We start from the raw sequence: 20,120 nt of genomic DNA, 5'->3' as shown, positions 1-20,120 counted from the left end.
GGACAACAACATGTACAGCTGCAGCCCAGGCAAAGGCACCTGCCCACCATTTCCTGCGGCTGCAGCTGGCCTGGGCACCTATGGCTGGCCAGAGGGAGGGAAGCCCAGATCCCAGGTGCCTGTGGTCGGTTGGAGGAGGGAATCCTGGGTCCTTGATGCGGAGGTAGTTAGGGGCAATCATGCCAGCAGGGGAGCAGTTAGGGACAATCAGGCTGGCAGGCAGAAGCAGTTAAGGGCAATCGGACAATTAGGCAGGCAGGCAGGCAGGCAGGAGCCATCAGTTCTGGATTGTGAGAGGGATGTCCGACTGCTGATTATCCCCTGAGGAGTCCCAGATTGGAGAGGGTGCAGGCCGGGCTGAGGGACACCCTCCCCCCAAGCACGAATTTCGTGCACTGGGCCACTAATATATATATAACGCTCTCGTGGCGCCAACTGCACAGGTGTGTTTCAATCTGTCATTGTCGATTGTGAATCTGGTTGATACTTCCATTATAGAGAAAGGGTGAAGTGATATCTTAATATTTCTTTTAATTAATTTCCTTTCAATCTGTAGGAATTTGTGCACCAGGCCACTAGTAAATGATAAAAAGAAATAAGATTACTACTGACATTTTACTTAAGTCAATAATACTGGATAATGTACCATTAATTCCACAATCATCCATTGTTCTCCAGAAAATTCTTGAGATTGCCCTCCCTGTGATTCTAACAAGAGACTTATAAATTAATTATTTGAGGCAGAGATAGATTTCTGTCCTTCCATGCAAGCATTCAATCCCTTTACATTTTATGACTTGGAGTCTCTGGTCCCTGCTGCCGAAGCTCCATTGTGGTGCCAACATAAACTAAGTGCAAGACTTAAAAAGGTCCTTTCCTTTCTTTTTTAAACAAATCCTCCAATTCCCACCTCAAAATATAACAAAACGCCAGCTTATCCTGCACACACCTCCAATCCATTCCTTACTAAGAAAAAAAGAAACAGTCAGTTCTAAGAACCCAAAATCTGATTTGTCAACTTGATTCCTCCTTCATTTTTTTCAGAGTTGAATAATAAAAATATGTACCCTTATTTAACCTCCTCACTTTTTTTTTTTCCCCCCAATCTCTAGTTTCCTCTCTTCAATAAAGGTTAGTTCCCTGCTCCTGGTTCCAAGAGCAATATTACTAAGAAATTCATTTCCATCATAAGCAATGAGTCAGAGATCCAGTATGTCCGATGTGAAATTCTTGTGGTTAAGGGAGAAAATATGTAGAATTACTATCTGCCCAAAATTTAAACCTACATTATTCTTTTATTAATTATTCTACATTAAAATAATTATACTTGTTCTGTTAAGATAATCAGATGATATTTTTCTCCTTGTTTTCTTAATTGACTATACTACATCTTATTTTATGAATCAAATTATATCTAGGGTGTGGTAAAAGTAGGTTTACAATTGTAAGTATATGAAACAGTTTATTCTTGTATTGCTATTTATTAACTATTGTATTATTTCCATATTAACAACTGGAGACTTACTTTTCCCCCACCCTTTATTTACATAATGAGCATGTAAATTTATAAATATATGCAAAACATTTATACATGTAAACAAAAGATTCTACACAAAGTAAATACTAAAGGTTGATGCCCAAACTTCCACACATGAAAACTTAAACACAAATTTTTACCTATGGAGAGATGCTTGCAAATGGTCTAAATAAAACATTAAGGATTTAGTATTTAAAAATAATTTAGAATTGATTGCCTCAGGAAAGGGGCTAGGACACAGAAGTAGTAATGAACATTGCACTGCACACCATTTACATCTAAACTACTTAACTTTTTAAAAAAACAACTCCCCCCCCCTCTCTCTTTTTTTTCTCTCTCTCTCTCTCTCTCTCAGAGACAGGGTCTCACTATGTTGCCCAGGCTGGAGTGCAGTGGCTATCCACAGGTGCGCTCCCACTGCTGATCAGCACGGGAGCTTTGAGTTGCTCCCGTTCACCCCTTCTTAGGCAACCTGGTGGTCCCTCCCTCCCGGGAGGTCACCATATTGATGCCAAACTTAGGGCAGACACCAGATGGGTACAGCGCACTACAGCCCAGAACTGGGCTCAAGCGATCCGCCAGCCTCAGCCTTCCGAGTAGCTGGGACTACAGGCCGCCACCGCACCTGGCAAGAACAACTTCTTTTAAAGTAAGCTTCCTGTTTCCCTACCAGAAAGGACAAATAGTTATTTAAATGTTCTCTTGGACAGAATATGATAAATTATCTTAACCTCTATCTTACCCTCATTCCTAACTCAATTTGTTGGCTAGATGTAATATGGTAAAGTAGACATCTTCTAAATTCTCTAAGTAAATGTGTAATAAAATGAACCAAATCTCATCATCAATGAGAAATGACCAAACATAAACAGACCACACAATAGAAACTTCTGAAGTCGCCCTTTGCCCTAAATCTGAGGTAATCATTCTTTGCAAAATCTATTTTCAAAGTGTTAGGACTGACCAAATAATCAAATCAATAACCCCTTCCCTGGGAAACTGACCTTTATTGACTTCAGAGAGGAAGGGAGAGAACTAGAAACATCAATGACGAAAGGGAATCATTGATTGGCTGCCTCCTGCATGCCCTGTACCAGGGATCGAGCCCGAAACCTGGGCATGTGCCCTTGACCAGAATCAAACCAGACCTTTCAGCCTATAGGCCGATGCTGTATTCACTGAGCCAAATCAGATAGGGTGGAAACTGACCTTTTATATCATTTCGCAACCAACATTCCCTTTCACTTAGACCACATTCCACTTGCTAAGACCAGTATCTTTCCCCCTCTGGACTTGCCCAGAAGCCAGCCAGAAAAAGCCTGCCTGGAGTCCTTTAAAATCTCGGACTCCCAGTCCCTGGGTGCTGATGCCATTTTGGGGCACAGCCCACCTGGTCTCCAGTTGGCCTAATAAATTTATAATCCTTTACCACTTTGGCCTGGTGCATTTCTTCTTCGACAACCCTAATATTTGGTGCCGAAAACCCCCGGGGGTTTCACGGAGAAAAGGAGCCGTCACTCAGGTTTCGGTCACCCCGAATTTGCTACTCAGAGAGCAGTAGGCAGCAGCTGCTCAACCTGGGCTTACCTCCAAATCCAACTTGGTGACATGACCGCCAACTTTGATTAGGCCGCCCTCCCTTAGTGCCCTCCCGAACCAGCCCAGGAGGATGCGGGATGGGGAACCCTCCTTCCCATTGCTGATCCCTGTTCATCTCATCTCTAGTAAGAAGTAACAATTGGATCACTTTCAGATTTCTGATTTGCTATTTTCCGTCTCAAAGAAAGGCCTAGTGCTAGGCCAGAAATCCTCTCCAGTCCAGCCTCTGGATCAGACTGCTTTCCTCTCTCTGGAGTCTGACTGGACGGTGGGGACGCCCCCCTGGCTTCCCGGTCTCCCTTTGTTGCTCACATCATCTTCCTAATTTACACCTTGGCAAATTGTTTTTCCATCATCCCTCTCCCCAAAAAACACTTCTCTGGGATGTCTCCTCTGTATCTTTTTTTTTTTTTTTTTTTAATAGATTTTATTGACTTTTTACGGAGAGGAAGGGAGAAAGATAGAGTTAGAAACATTGGTGATAAACATCAATCAGCTGCCTCCTGCACACCCCACACTGGGGATGTGCCCACAACCAAGGTTCATGCCCTTGACTGGAATCGAACCTGGGACTCTTCAGTCTGTAGGCCGACACTCTATCCACTGAGCCAAACCAGTTAGGGCTCCTCCGTAATCTTCACACACTCGGCCTTTCCACAGAGGTCCCACCAAAGCATCTTATCTTCTATAATATTATAACACTGCCTGGCCACAATGTAAATTAGACAATGACTCACACCGGCCCGAGAATGGAACTTACAGTTTAACAGTCCCTGGGATTAGACAATTTCTGTCACCTCAATGGGAAATGGTCAGAGATCCCCTACACTCCGCAATCATCCTCCTCTCTGTCAAACGTGCTCTACTTATCAAATCCTACTTCTCCACTCAAAGCCCCCTCCTGCCAACGCCAGAGGCTTCTGATTCTTCTTTCTCCGACCTGTTAGGTCCCTCACCCCTTCTTTTGACCCTCTGATCACCTGGTTTGCTGTTCCCCTATGGGTCCCCCAAATCCACCTCTTCCTTCCTCCGACTGCCCCGCTGCCTTCAGACTCCACCTCTTTGTCCACCTCCTCAGCCTCCTTACCGAGCACCCACTGCCTCGTTCCAGCCTCCAGCCCCAGTCCTTCCCTCCCAAGAGGCAGCCAGGGCCAAGGGTATTGTCTGAGTACACATTTTCCATGTCTGACCTCGAACAGATTGGGAGGTGTCTTGGGTCTTTTTCCACTGACCTGACCACCTTTACTAAGGAATTTGAGTTCCTGACCCCACCCTATGACCTAACCTGGCATAAGATCTCCATCATCCTGTCCTCCTCTCTAACCCCAGAGGAGAAGGAGCGCCTCTGGCTAGCAGCTCAGGACTATGCCGACGCCCTCCACAGACAGGACACGGTGGCAAATCAGGTTGGTGCTGACGCAGTGCCCCAACCTGACCCGAGATTGGACTATCAGGTTAATTCTCCAGCACGCCGGCTCCGTAGCCATATAATCACCTGTTTCATTGCCAGACTCAAAAAGCCTTCCTCTAAGGCAGTCAGCTATGACAGATTTAACAAGATTACTCAAGGTTCTGACAAAAACCCAACTCTCTTCCTCTTCCATCTCACAGAAACCTTTTCTCCAGCCTCATATGCCTATACATAATATTCCAAAGGCTTTGGTAACTTAAAAGCTTTGAAGTATTGCTGGATTAAATAACATACATCTAAATATAGCAAGTTTTGCCGAAACCAGTTTGGCTCAGTGGTAGAGCGTCAGTCTGCGGACTGAAAGGTCCCAGGTTCGATTCTGGTCAAGGGCATGTACATTGGTTGCGGGCACATTCCTGGTAGGGGCTGTGCAAGAGGCAGCTGGTCGATGTTTCTCTCTCTATCTCTCTCCCTTCCTCTCTGTAAAAAAAATCAATAAAATATATATTTTTTTAAAAATAATAAATAAATATAGCAAATTTTAAGTTCACCTAATTTTACCTTTTGTTAAAGAAAATCCATAATATGCTTTGTTGAAGGTGTGTTTCTTAAAAGTGAGTGTGTTAATAAATGTCAATCTAAGAAATGCTGGTTGTTTACTTTTAGGTTATCATTGGAGAATTAAGGTTTTTAAGGGATGTGAATTATAATTAAATTGGAAAAAATTTTATGGGCTTGGTAATTGAAGGCATGAGGCATATATATGCATTATAAAGGAAAAAGGAAATACATTAAAATTGTAAGAAAGTTTGTGAAAGTTGTAAAAAGGTTTATGAAAATAATGGAAGGTTTTTAGGGAGAAATGTTAAAAGAAAGTAATATAAATGATACAGGCCAGTAAGCCAGGACAAACAGAATAGGGAAACTGAGAAAATTAAATAGCAGTTTGCAGCCATCTAGAAAATCTAGATGCCAAGCAGTCTGCAATCATCTAGTAAATACTATCTTCCCTAAACTGAGGACATTTAAGACATTTATGGTTTGACCCTTGCCATTCTGGCTCAGTGGATACAGTGTCAGCCTGTGGACTGAAGGGTCCTGGATTCGATTCCAGTCAAAAGCATGTACTTCATTTGCAGGCTCAATCCGCAACCCCCAGTCAGGGCCATGCAGGAGGCAACCAACGGATATCTTTCTCTCACATCAATGTTTCCCTCTCTCTGTCTCCCTTCCTTCCACTCTCTCTAAAAATCAATGGGAAAAATATCCTCTGGTGAGGATTTTCAACAACAACAAAAAGAGTAAATGGTTTGCATTTTTCTTCCCCAACCATAGGGTAAATAGCTTAAATCAACCTACCCAGGGAGCCACATAGTAGAAATCCAATTAGTACCATTTGCTAATCACACCCAAGTACAAATAAAGTTAAGAGAATTAACCTTATTTTGGTATATTAAAACAGTTAAATAAATTATGTATTTTTCTCCCTACTTTATCCCTCTAGAATCTGGCAATTCTTAATGAATCACGGCAATATATTCCTTTGCATGAATTCAGTAAGATCACTTTCCAATTGCAGTTTTATTAACCAAGATTTTGACTAGAATGTCATGCCTGAAAAAAATGTGCTTGGATTCACAAAAAAGTATTCTCAAAACTGATTAAAGCCAATCAAAAGCCACTTGCAAGAAAAAGCCTGGTACCTTGCTTGATCATGTGGTTCATGACAGTTTTTTCAGTCTGGCCTAGTCAGGGATGCCACCCAAAAATTAACAGAAAGAGCCGCAAAGATTAGAGAACATTAATCAAATTCATGGGACTACTGGCTAAATATAAATTGAACCACTTTAGAACCTTCACCAATTAGTCTCTCGGGGAAATTACCGTATTTTTTGGACCATAAGACGCACTTTTCCCCCCCCAGAAGTGGGGGGGAAAAGTCCCTGCGTCTTACGGTCCAAATATAGCCTACACATATACTTTTAAAAAAAAGTTTTTTTACTTGCCCGGCTCTGTGTGGTCTCTGTGTGCTTGCCCGGCTCTAAAATGGTTCTAAATGCTGCTGTTTACTTTACAGGATTGATTACATGTGTTTATGACTGTGATGTTGGGTTTTAGTGCACATAAAATATTTTAGGACACTATTTGTTTCAGAATCTTTTTTTCTTCATTTCCCTTCTCTAAAAACTGGTGCGTCTTATGGTCCGGAGCGTCTTATGGTCCAAAAAATACGGTATGTTGCTACAACCCCCTTATTCCAACCATGAGGAATCTATATAGTGCTCCAGCCAATTACAATCAAAGTCCATGTGCCTATGATCTCAATGACCCCCCTCAACAGTACGGAAGAAATAACCTCTGACCCTATTCCATAAAACCAAAAGGCTGGAATAGGTCTGATCAAATAATTGAACTGACATCCCCGGCCCCAGGAAACTGACCTTTAGATCATTTCACAACCAACCATTCCCTTTCACTTAGACCACATTCCATTTGCTAAGACCAGTACCTTCCCCTCTGGACTTGCCCAGAATACAGGCCCACCCAGAGAATTCTCCGCTGAGAAAAAGCCTGCCTAGAGTCCTTTAAAATCTCTGGTCCCCTGACTCTGGGTGCTGGTGCCATTTGGGGGCTCAGCCCATCTGGTCTCCAGATGACCTAATCTATAATAATAAAAGCACAATATGCTAATTAGACTGGACAGTCAAATGTCCTTCTGGCAAAGCCACAGTGACTGGGCAGGCAGCCACAGCAGCTGGCAGAGGCAGCAGCAGCGGGATGATGGGTACTGTGCCTTCCCCTGATCAGCCCAGTCACCTCCCACAGAGGGAGGCCAGGCTCCCATGGGGAGCAGGCCTAAGCCATCAGGAGGATATCCTCTGAGGGCTTCCAGGCTGTGAGAGGGGGCAGGCCAGGCTGAGGGACCCTTCCCCCAGTGCACAAATTTTCATGCACTGGGCCTCTAGTAAATTTATAATCCCTTACCACTTTGACCTCATGCATTCTTCCTTTGGTGACCCTAACACAAACTGTACCTTTCCCTTCCCCTATTTACCCTCTGCTGAAAGCTTTAACAATTAAGAGAATCAAATAGTAAAACAACAGTTTACATACCAACTATTAATGTTGCTATGTTTTGTCAAATTGAGTTTAAAATAAAGGCAAATGGTAATACATTTAAAAATTCATTTTTAAAATACACATCAACAGAAGGAGAAAAAAAAGAGGGGCTAACAAAAGTTTTGTTTTAGGTTTTTCCCCAAAGCATATCCAGAATCAAAGACACTGGATGCATACTATAGCTGGGATGGCAACCAGAAATAAGGTAAAGAAGATAAGAGATAATAAATACTACAATCCAGTAAATAAGAAATCAATTCTTTTTTCTAGAACTTTCTCTCAACATCCCAACCATAATTCTATCTCTGAGGTTCTATTTTTAAAAATCTAAGATGTACAAAAGTGGTTATCATAGTTTTACAATATAATAGTAAAAAACAGGAAAAAAGGGAGTTCCAGTCAGGATGACAGAGTTAAGAATTAAGGAGAAAAAAAAAATAAGCATAGCTGAAACCAGTTTGGCTCAGTGTATAGAGCGTAGGCCTGCAGACTGAAAGATCCCAGATTTGATTCCGGACAAGGGCATGTACCTTGGTTGAAGGCACATCCCCAGTGTGGGGTGTGCAGGAGGCAGCTGATCGCTATATCTCTCTCATTGATGTTTCTAACTCTCTATCCCTCTCCCTTCCTCTCTGTAAAAAATCAATAAAATATATAAAAAAAAGAAGAAAAAAAGAAAAAACTAGAATAATCTAAATTAAGTTTGATTCCAGTCAAAAGCATGTACTTCGTTTGCAGGCTCAATCCTCAGCCCCAAGTCAGGGCCATGCAGGAGGCAACCAATGGATATCTTTCTCTCACATCAATGTTTCCCTCTGTCTCCCTTCCTTCCACTCTCTCTAAAAATCAATGGGAAAAACTGGTTGTCTCGCGCATCCCTCCCACTGGGGATTGAGCCCGCAATCCAGGCATGTGCCCTTGACCAAAATCGAGCCCAGGACCCTTCAGTCTGTAGGCTGACGCTCTATCCACTGAGCCAAACCGGCTACGGCTATGCTTGTTTTTTTTATATATTTAGTATACTTTAATATTGTATTGTGATCATTTCCCCATGTCATGAAAGAAAATGAAACATATGGCTGCATAATACATATAATATGTATTACAATTTAAACATCCCTTTTTAGCCAGACATTTAGATTATTAAGGTTCCATCTATAAGTAGCTACTGATAAGAGAAAAATATAGTGAAAACCTCTACCGAAATTCTTAACATAAAGTATTTTTACAGGCCCTAGCCAGTTCTGCTCAGTGGATAGAACGCTGGCCTGAAGACTGAAGGGTTCTGGGTTCTATTCTAGTCAAGGGCATGTGCCTCGGTTGCAGGCTCTATGCCAGGTCCCGGAAAGCGTGTAAGGGTGTGTGTGTGTGTGTGTGTGTGTGTGGAGGGTGACCAGTAGATGTGTCGTCTCCCTCACCTCAATGTCTCTGTCTCCCCCCTTCCCTTCCACTGTCTTTAAAAATCAATGAAAAAATATCCTTGGGTGAGGATTAACAAAATATAATTATTATTATTTTTTTTTATAGGATAACAAAAAGCTTAAAGACACTCTTTCAGAGGACACACTATTAAAGAGGAAGAGACTATAGCAAGCTTTAAAAACACACACACACACACACACACACACAAAATAAACAGTCCTAGCCAGTTTGGCTCCCAGGATCAATTCCGGTCAAGAGCACGTACTTTGGTTACAGGCTTCTCCCTGGCCTAGGGCCCTGGTCAGGGTTCATGTAGGAGGCAATCAGTCAATGTGTTTCTTGCACATCGATGTTTCTCTCTGTCTTTCCCTCTCTCTTCCGCTCTCCCTAAAAATCAATGGAAAAATATCCTTGGGTGAGGATTAGCAACAACAACAAAAAAGACAACAGAATGTTTTCTTCCCATAGAGAAGAGTGGGAATGTATAGAGAAACAAGGTCTGCGTAACCAGGAAGCCTGTGCAAGGTTTCACTGTATAGGTCACATGTAGATTGGAGGATGCCAAACCTTCATTTATTCAGATTCTACAAATGACAACTTCACAAGTGGTACTATTAAAACTGTGGGGATGCTTCGGTTCTCAAGCTCTCATTTAAGGAGGAAAGAACTGATGCTCAGAAAGCTTCAGTGATTTCCCAAAGTCATGCAGCAGAGGTGGGATTCAAACTCATGTCTTCTCTCACTTCTCCTTTCCTGAAAAGGATATTGCTAATAAGTCCTCAGTAACTGGCAAAAGCGTTATGAGAAGGATATAGAAAAAATTAAAAAGCCCCTTCCTCTACGAGCGCCAGAGTAGTAGAAATACTCTGAATTACAAGATTCTTAATTATAATGAACTCATATGATAATATAACTATATAGCGATATCATTAGCCAAAATAAATGTCACAGACAAATGACTTCTGTGATAATCTGTCTGGAGAAAGTTCAAGTTCAAACAAAAGGAGAACTATTTCTCTCAACCTTCTTACATTGCTATTAAGAGTAACTCTTCAAGGTCATCAAGAATGTTGTTAGCCCCTTCATTCCTCTGTCTCTGTAGCACAAGCCTCTATGAAAGGTCCACCTGTGCTTTCCGCGCTCTTCTAGAAGTTCCCAGATACTATGGCCCTCTTTTCTTTCTTTCCTCAGTGACCCCTTTTTTCCTTAGCAGTATTTGACCGTACTCTAGGAATTACCTTAGGGAACACTTGCTGAAATATCACGGGACGGCAAAAAGAATACAACTTAGAGAAACGATTCAAGTTATGGCACTACCACTGAGAATGGATAAATTAGTCTCTCTGTGACTTCAGTTTCTCTAACTATAAAACCAGAGTGTTAACTGAAACTATTCATTTTAAAGGGTTGTTGCAAGGATCAAGTGGGAATTTGTAAGAGTGCTTTCTAAACTGTAAAATGCTCTGGGCCAATTCAACTCTAAGCCCTTAGATTTGAAATGGATCTTCAACCCTCAGCCAAGCTCTCTGTATACTGCTTTAGAGCGGTTTGTATTCCCCTGGGGCTCAGCTATCACTCCTGGGCATAAAAGAGAAAGGGAAGAAAGAAGTCTCTGTTCTCAATCTTGGTCTCTCACCTAAAAACTCCCTAGCCTTTCCTGGCTGTTCCTTGCTCCTGTACAATCCCAAACATTCTCTCAAGGTCCAGGAGTAAACATGTATTATAAGTAGCTAAATAAAACCTTTCAATTGAATCATCTTTGTTTACATTCAATATCATAACCCAAAGTTTCATATTTAGAGAATGTCTTCTAAATTTCTCGAGTATTCAGTAGTCGAAAAAAGAAAATTACATACGCATTTTATAAAATAAAAGAGTACTTAGTAGAAATACTCTGAATTGCAACATTTAAACTCAGAGTCTATGTTTCGTAAGGTAGAAATAGAAAAAGTCAACAGAAGATTATATAAAAATCCCACACTATCACAAATCACAGTGTATATATATTGCTTATAAATGTTAAGAAAGAGTTTTTCAACAGCTGTATTACAAAGTACTAATGTCTTCTGAAACCGTGAAGTAATGCTACAAGTTTATGCCTGACATATCATTCAGGTAAATGAGGGTAGAATCTATTCTCAGTATCATTCTTATTCACTTGCTTGCCTACATGACTTTGTGAGCAGAAGGAATTATGGCTACTGCTCTCCCAACTCATGGAACTTACATCCTCTCTCAATCATGCTGCAGCCTAGAAACTTTAATACCAAAGATTTCAAAATGTCAGTTTCTTCCACATTACCTTTGCTAAGAGTAACAAAGCAAAAAATACATACTATGTTAAATTAACTTTTGAAAAGTATACTGTAAGCTAAAAAAGTTAGCAGCCAGAACACTGATCTCTAGGTCTGGGGCATATACCATGAAGATGCTTACTGAATCCCTAATGTGACTTAAAAGAACCTTTATTAGCTGTCAAATTTTGGAGAGTGCTGCACCTGTTGCACTTCTCAATGAGTGTAGTTAAGTAAAAACCAGCTTCATCCTGTATTTTTACAAAGCTGAGACTCACATCAATGCTCTGACCTAAGTTTAAAAAAAGGAAATGAAAAGCCAATATGAAAATAAGCAACAAGAAGGTAACTTTCCCCAGAACAAATGCACTGAAGTTTAAATGTTATAAACAAAATATACACTACTATATACCTAAAAATTTTAACACTTTTCCAAAGAGTTTAATTTTAAAAGTAATACACATTTATAGTTTTAAAATTCAAACACAGATTTTAAAAAATAATAAAACTGCAAAAGTAAAGGGTACTCTCCTCAGAGGCAACTTCTAGGTATTGCAAGTATATGTATGCTATAAACACTTGCTAAATTACTATTAAAATCACCACACTTCAAATCACTACAATGATTTAAATATGACTTATTTTGTAATTAGACTGGTTGCTCTAATTATTTAGAGCTTGGATTAACTATTTAAAACTACCGTGGTGCAGCACAATATTTACTAGAATAATGATGAAAATAAGAAACTACATTAATCTCCAAAATTAACCAGTTTATTCAAAATATCTTATAAAATACGGCCAGTTAAAATCAAGTTTAGAAAGTTTCTAAGGCCATGATAAAAACTCATTAAGTTAAACAAACAAGAAATTAGGTTACAAACCTAAGTGACTATTTCTCATTTACACCAAAGATGAATTTTTAAAAAAATAAAACACTGCAAACAAATATGTGGAGAGATGACTTTTGAATGAATGGATTGTATTTTGTTGTTGTTGGCTTTATATATACTATCCTTTGTAGATTTTCAATAAAAAACTTGTCTTTTGTTTAAAATGGTGAGGGAAGGGCTAATAGAAATGCGTAGCCAATTTAAATTTCAATAGAACAAAACAATTCATAAAAGTAGTGCTACTAGCATATTTGGATAGCTAAATAAAACAGGTAGATTTATTTAATACAACTGCCATGATTCTGTAAGTCAAAAAGACTAGTCAATTCTGCTGCAATATAAGGTAACGAACTTAGTGTCAAGGGAAAGGTGGGCTTGAATCCGAACAGCACTAGTAGCTTTACCTTGGGCAACTTACCTAAACACCCAGAGTCTGTTTCCTCCAGTGTAAATTAGGGATAACAATATCTGACTTGGAGGTTCGATATGTCAGGGTAAACTTAATATAAAGGAAATAAAGGGACATATATATTCCATAAATAGTGAATGACATTATTATTGCTATTCAGACAGGTAATTGCTTTTTAATGTCAGACTCAAATAATTTTCAGCCCTCTTTCAGAATGGCTTTCAAGCTGCCAAACTGTTCTTTACCTAACTGCAGTTTTTACTGATCCGTGCCCAACTATGAAAACAAGCATTCAAATGGAACAGTACATTCAAGAGGAATACAGACACATTCACCAAGTTCATTCATTCAACCAACATTCACTGAGTGTCTACTATGCAGTGAAAAGACAAGACTTGTCTCCATTTTCAGAGGTTAATTTCTAGTGTGGGGGACTAACTATATATTTTAAAAAAGGAAATTCCAAACAGTGACAAATATTATGCAGAAAACAAGAGAAGTCAATGCAATGCAATCTCCCTGAAGAGGCAACATCTGAACTAAGAGCTGAATTGTATCATGGAATTAGCAGCAAGATCTGGGATAAGAGTAGTGAAGCCACAGGGTACAAACAAGTGCAAACGGCCTAAGGCAGGAGCATGCCGGGCAAGTTCCAGGAACAACACTAATGGGGCTGGAACAGAGGTGGCCAGGCCCCGTCACACTGCCCTAGTGCCAAACAGGTAGTGCCTGGCAAGCTTTCATAAGGAGTTTGGATTTTTTTTTTTTAATTTTTTTTTATTTCTTACAGAGAGGAAGGGAGAGGGATAGAGAGTTAGAAACATCAGTGAGAGAGAAACATCGATCAGCTGCCTCCTGCACACTCCTCACTGGGGATGTGCCCACAACCAAGTACATGCCTTTGACCGGAATGGAACCTGGGACCCTGAGTCTGCAGACCTATGCTCTATCCACTGAGCCAAACCAGTCAGGGCTGGATTTTATTCTGAATGTGTTGGGAGGCTTTTAACAAAGGGGCAACAAAATCTAATCTACATTTTAGGATCTCCTAGACCAGTGTTTCCCAAAGTGTGGTACGCGTACCCCCAGGGGTACGGGAAGAGTTTGGTGGGGATATGCACTGCACCGTGCTTAGCTGCACCTAATTCTACGTTCTCATGAGTACGAGGGGTACTCGGCGTTACAAAAATTATAGAAGGGGTACACATATGTCAAAAGTTTGGGAAATACTGGCCTAGACTTTAGTAAGAGGAACGAACCATAAAAAGCCTAAGTGGAAGGAAGGAAACCAGCAGGTTACTGCAGAAGGCCAGGTCAGAGATGGTGACAGTTGGCAAAGGTGGTGGCAGTAAAGGAGCGAAGAAGTGGATAAATCTAGAATATATATTAAACAGTGTAACTTAAGGCAAATCAAAGAAAAAGAATGAATCAGGTAATGAGTAGTTAGCATCTGGGACTGACTTTACCCAAGAGATACAGAATGAAAATAGAGGTTTAAAGGTTTTAGGTAAATTTATGACTAATGGAAACCAAAAGGGTTAGCAGCATATTTAGGGTACTTCACAATAAGTACTTATCCTTTGAAGCTGAGGTGATGTGGACATTTTCTTCTCTTTTGGCACCACCCATAAAGCACACATCAAGACTCAATGTCAATAAAGCACATTTAGCATGATTCATAAAGTAAATCTTTCAGGATCTTACTGCTGAAGGCCTGGATAACTGGTCAGCATACTGTGACTATGAAATAGAACTAAACCTCTACTTGAATCAAATCACTAAAATAGCAAACATTTTGGAAACTTCCATATTGTCAACTCAAGTTATTCTGTACTTCATCTTCCAACAGTTAAACTAGAAAGGCCTTACTTTGCTACTCAACGCATACTAATTTCTTAAATCTTGTATCACCATAAATATCTGGGAGGAAGTCTTTTAAAACCATCGTTTTTATTGTTATGGTCTGGCAAACATACAGTGAATAGTGCTTAAAAGTTAAGGTCCAAAAGTCCACATACGAAAAAGCAGGTGACTGCTTTTCTTGTAAACCATTTTTGTATAGAATATATAAATTCCACCCTGGCTGGGTAGCTCAATTGGTGTAGGGGTGTCGAACTCAATCAGAGAAGGGGCCAAAATCTAAAATCCAGCCTAAATCGCGGGCCAAATGGTTTACTGAACAGTCATAAACTGTCATTGTGATGGAAACGCAGCGGAGTGCAGTGATGACAGCGCGGTGTGGGCCACATTGCAAGGCCTGGTGGGACGGATTTGGCCCGCGGGCCTTGTGTTTGACACATGTGGGTTAGAGCATCGCCCTGATATGTCAAGGATGTAAGTTCAATTCCCAATCGAGGCTCATAGAAGAAGCAACCAAGGAATGCATATAGATAAGTGGAACAACAAATCGAAGTTTCTCTCGCTCTCTCTCTTCCTCTCTATCTCTGAAATCAACAAATAAAATTTTTAGATATATGTATAAATGCCAAAAAGAAGTCTGAAAGGATATAAACTACAGCTAACATTGGTGGTGGTAGGAATATTATTTTTTTTCTTTGTTTATATGCTTCAATCAATACTTTCCCCCAGTTATCACAAATTATTTTTTGTAAGCAAAAATATTCAGTTATGCATTAGCATAAAAGGTTAAAAAAAATAACGGCAAGAAAACAACTAATTCAACGGGACTCCACCGGTGGTGTTAAGAAAAAGATTTCAGCCCTGGCCAGAGTGGCTCAGATAGTTGAGCATTCTCCAGAGCAGCAGTCACCAAACTTTAGCCAACCTTTCGGACCTCACGGACCACCCGCTGCCCACTCTGCTCCAGAGCACCAAAAGGTCATGGGTTCGATTCCAGGTCAGGGCACATACCCAGGTTGTGGGTTTGGACCCCATCCTGGATCTCGATGTTTCTCCACCTGCTCCCTTTCCTTTCCTCTCTCCCTACAATCAATTTTTTTTTTTTTTAAAGAACGAAAAAAAAAATCTCAACTGCCCTGCAGGTGAAAGAAATTTGTTAAGAAGAGGACCACACAAGTAGCTCCCTTGCAAGGTAGTAGTCTAAATTCATTAAGAACGCTTCCCGGATTTGATAAGGGACACTCAATTAGCACATACTTCTGTTTTCTTATTGTTTACCAAAGAAAAACACCTCAATTAATGAGTTTGGGGGGAGGGTGTTCTTTTTAAAAACCAAGTTAGGACAAAAAGGAAGTTTGGTCCGGTCTTCAGGCCTCCTTGGTGTCTTGGGGGGAGGGTGGCCACGGATAGTGGCCCGGCTGGCAGCAGGCTACGCTGGAGGAACCTTCGTGGCCAGTGACCCCCGAAGCGGAACACGGGCTTTCAGCCTCTTCCACAGAAATGGGCGGCGGGAAGGCTTCCTAAGGGTTCTCAAGACTAACCCAGCTCAGACAGTCACTGAGACTGAAACAGCTGAGACAGTCACTGCCCGCCAAGCTCCTGCGGGCAGAGCCGCCAACGACTTCTGACAAAAACACCCCAAAACTGGACGGTCTCTCCTCTACTCTCTTGATGCAAACCCAAGGTATTAAAGGCCACACAGCTTCGGTTTTGCAAACTAGGACAACCAAAACCGTCCTATTGACTCTCTCTGGATAACCAACATCCTCTGGGCTAAAATCTTCACGTCGCATACAAACAGCCACTTTGGAAAACTTTGGATTGCAACGACTTAGGGTACTCTGTAATCAGTTCATCGCACACAATCTGTGTGTGCTACCTCTTTACTGTCAGCTCTGGTTCCACTTATTGAACAAACAAGGAGGAAAAAAAAAAGGGGGGGGGGGAATCATTTAAATTCGCAACACAATACAGGATATAAAAAGCTCCCGCTTTCTAGATGGCAGCTTTCCTGTCTCATCCATCACAACAAAGGACGCCTCTCAGTGCCTTCCTTAAACCTGGCCAGGGCTGAAAACCAGAGGTAAATGGAATAGTGTGAATTCCAGGATTTGTGGGTTTCTCCTGCCAGCTACGTAACGACTCCCTCCCTCTCCTTTTACTCCATTAAACGCCTCCCCCCGAGTTAACAGTCTCGCCCTAAAAAAAATAAAAATAAAAATAACACCACCCGGGGCTATCGACCACTTTCCTGCCAAGCCCCGACTACGGTTTCCTTGCAGAAAAGCCAAATTGCAGGCTCTCTGCCTTCGCTCATCGCGGAGAAGGGGGGACCCGGGGAGACTCGCCAGCCCGGCCGGGCGGGAACCACCGACCCGGAGCAGCAGTCCCGCTCTGTCGTAGCCACCGCCGTGTCCGCGAGAGCCGGAGGACCCCCACCCCCAGGAAAAGCCGGGGTGAGGAGAAGGGGGGCCGCCGCAGGAGAGACACTCACCCGCCCAGAAAACAACCGACGGGGCGGGGAGGCTGGGGGCCCGGGAGCTCGGCTCGGCAGAAACACCGCCTGGGGCTTCCGGAACGCTGCGGCGGCGGCGGCGGCGGCGGCGGCGGCTCCTGGCCTCGGGCTTCCTCCCCTCCTCTGTTTTGGTGTGACTGACCACGTCACTATCAGCCACGAGACCCGGATCTGCCCGCTCCCGCGGGGCGGAGGCGGCGCAACAGATTGCAGCTGCTCGAGACCCCGGCCTTGCGGAGCGTGCGCCAACTCCGCGCCTGCGCAGTGCGCCGGGGGAGGCGGGACGGGCGCGGGCGTCGCGATATTCGTGGGACTGATCGTGGCAGTGGCAGTTCCGGTTGAGTGGGGCGAGGCCTCGCGGATGTCGGACTGCCCCCACACATCGCCTCTGGTTTGTCCGAGATGGACTAATTTCCTCTCCTGGGCGTCCCTGTTTGCCTAACCGGATGGCTGTCCCCGACTGGAGTCTTTTAGATTTAGAATAGCGCGGGTTCACGTCCGCGGAGACACAGGGTACCGCTACAGAGATTGTTTCTGACCAAAACTCAGGGCCAGGTGAAAATGGGATTTAGGGGATTTTGTCTAGGATACAAAAGGACGTTGAATGTGGCAGTTACTGATCCCCTTTACCCTCACGTGTTTTCACCAGGAAGCTGGCTACAATTAAGCTCAAAAGGAGTATGGAAAGAAAGATGTCACAAAAGACGACTGGTAGAGAGCAGGGGACTGGAAGAGGAAAGCTATGAGGTCGATTTCACTTAAAATGAAACCATCTAAGATTGTCAGGCAGCCAGCCTAAGCCTGTGTTTCTTTGACCATAGGTGCTGAAATAAGGATACTACTTGTGGAGTAAAAAAAATTGTCTTTTTTAGACCAAGTTGGTACTTCCCACTCTGACCTGAGTCTCACTGCCAAACGTTTGGGGCCCAAGAAATCTCCCCAATCTGGCAATAATTAGGGCTACTCCATTGTTTTTTTAAGGTCCGTGTGTTGACAAACTTAAAATTGAACCAGTGGTGAAAGTGGAGTTCCAAGAAAGATTTCACAATGGTGCCTCTCTGCCTGCTCTGCAGGAGAAGTGAAAGTGAGCTGTCTTTCTCACTCTGACTTGGTGGCTTTTGGGCCTGTCCAGACTTCTACCTCAGCCCTGTGGTTAATCATCTCAACTACCTGAGTCAATTTGAGAAAATTAGTATAATCTGCTGGAGTTTTTTTAATTAAAGTGCTTGAACACAGGTAAATGTTACTAGAAAATTAAAGGTTTCTGGTAAAACTCAAAACTGTTTCCTAGTTAAATAACAGATTCAAAGTACAAGTCAAGCTTCTTGGCCCTTAATCTGCAATTCTTGAACTTGACTCAAATTCAGAGAGTTTGAAGTGGAATCTCGTGCCCCGATGTAGTTCATGGGCTGACCCTGCAGCAGAGAGCCTTTAGGGGTGTCGAACTCAATCAGAGAAGGGGCCAAAATCTAAAATCCAGCCTAAATCGCGGGCCGAATGGTTTACTGAACAGTCATAAACTGTCATTGTGATGGAAATGCAGCGGAGTGCAGTGATGACAGCGCGGTGTGGGCCACATTGCAAGGCCTGGCGGGACGGATTTGGCCCACGGGCCTTGTGTTTGACACATGTGCTTTAATCTATGGAACAGAAAGTCTTGTTTGCCTGAGTACACCATGTGCACATATGTGATTGACAACACGGTTGTGTTTTAAGAAAGCAGTATGGTACAAAACTAGACTTGTACTGGTTATTGCAAAATTATCAGTACTTGCTTTATAAATGACTGGAAAAATCAAGATGTTAGGATCCCTGGTGGCTCAGCTTCTAAGGTGCCTCTGTAGTCTCCTCCAGCCCTTTGAGTCAGGGGCACTCTGACCTGTAGAAGATAGCTGAAGGTGTGTGACTTCTGAAACTAGACATAAAGACACTGATTGCTTGTTCTAGGGGAAGAGAGTCTCCATGCCACTCCACTCAAACAGCTCTGTGAAGAGGCCCTTGTGAAGAGGAACAAAAGCCTCCTCAACAGCCAGCCAAGCATGAATTGACCAGCTTGTGGGTGAACTACCTTGATTGGGTCGATCCTACAATCCTAATCAAGCATTATATAGAACTAGAGGCTTGGTCCATGAAAATTCATGCACTGGAGGGGGGGATCCTCAGCCCGGCCTTCCCCCTCTCATAGTCGGGACCTCTCAGGGGTGAGGGGGTGACCTGGCGCTCAGGGGAAGACAATGCCCCATCACACCTCTGTTGCTGCTACTGCCAGCAGTGCAAGCCTCAGCCGGCCCTGGTTACCTGGGCAACTGGGCAGCCACCATCTGAGACTTGCCTGTGCATCGGGCCAGCCCCAGGGTGGGTTGAAGGAACTGGGGGACTCTGGAGGCAGGTGGGCCCAGCCTTGCCATGCACTTGCCACCCAGGTGGAGCTGAGGGGACTGGGCACCACCATCTTTGAGGGTGTGGTAGTCAATTAGCATATTTCCTCCTATTGGCTGTGAGCACCACCATCTTTGCAATGGCATGAAGGTCAATTAGCATATTCCCTCTTTATTAGATAGGATGCCTACTGACCCAACATCTGCTTGCAGTCCCATGAGAGAAAGGGTCACCTCTTCTAATTAAATGAAATGGAGTTTGAAAGGAATCCAGCTCATTATTTATGTCAGAGATTGTTTCATTTTAAGGGAAATAAAATCCTATTTTTGAGCCCACAACTAAGAATACATGGTGCTAACAACTACCTTCCCCTAACCTGTTGTATCTTTGAAGAAGCATGGGCTTTTGGAGTCTATCCCTTCCTCACTGGGCCTAGTGAAAGGTACCAGTTAAGATAGTCAACACTGCCACCATCATTATCCCCTCCCAATATCAGGGGAAGACAGGAACAAGTGAAAGCTATCTTTATGGGAAAAGGCAGTGTTCTTAAGGTGAAGTTACCCTTTGGGGAGATTGGAGCGTTCTAAATAAAGAGGGTGTTCCCTCTCTTGTTGTGAGAGACGGTAGAGAACTTTCCTTTTCCCCAAGATGCGAGAGAGAGTCACTAAAAGAATTACTCAA

At 42.7% G+C, this 20,120-nt stretch overlaps 1 protein-coding gene across 1 annotated transcript in view; it reads right to left on the bottom strand.

Annotated features, from left to right (window-relative positions):
- Positions 1-17,186, bottom strand: part of SMIM14 (small integral membrane protein 14) — a 54,169-nt gene extending 36,983 nt beyond the window's left edge. The window contains exon 1 of the mRNA XM_036418311.1: positions 17,040-17,186. The gene's annotated coding sequence lies outside the window, so the exon portion shown is untranslated. The remainder of the gene's footprint in view (positions 1-17,039) is intronic.
- Positions 17,187-20,120: the final 2,934 nt, after the last annotated feature.

Source organism: Pipistrellus kuhlii, unplaced genomic scaffold, assembly GCF_014108245.1.
Source record: "Pipistrellus kuhlii isolate mPipKuh1 unplaced genomic scaffold, mPipKuh1.p scaffold_m20_p_1, whole genome shotgun sequence".
NCBI lineage: Eukaryota > Metazoa > Chordata > Mammalia > Chiroptera > Vespertilionidae > Pipistrellus > Pipistrellus kuhlii.
This window is presented reverse-complemented; position numbering and strand designations above follow the sequence as displayed.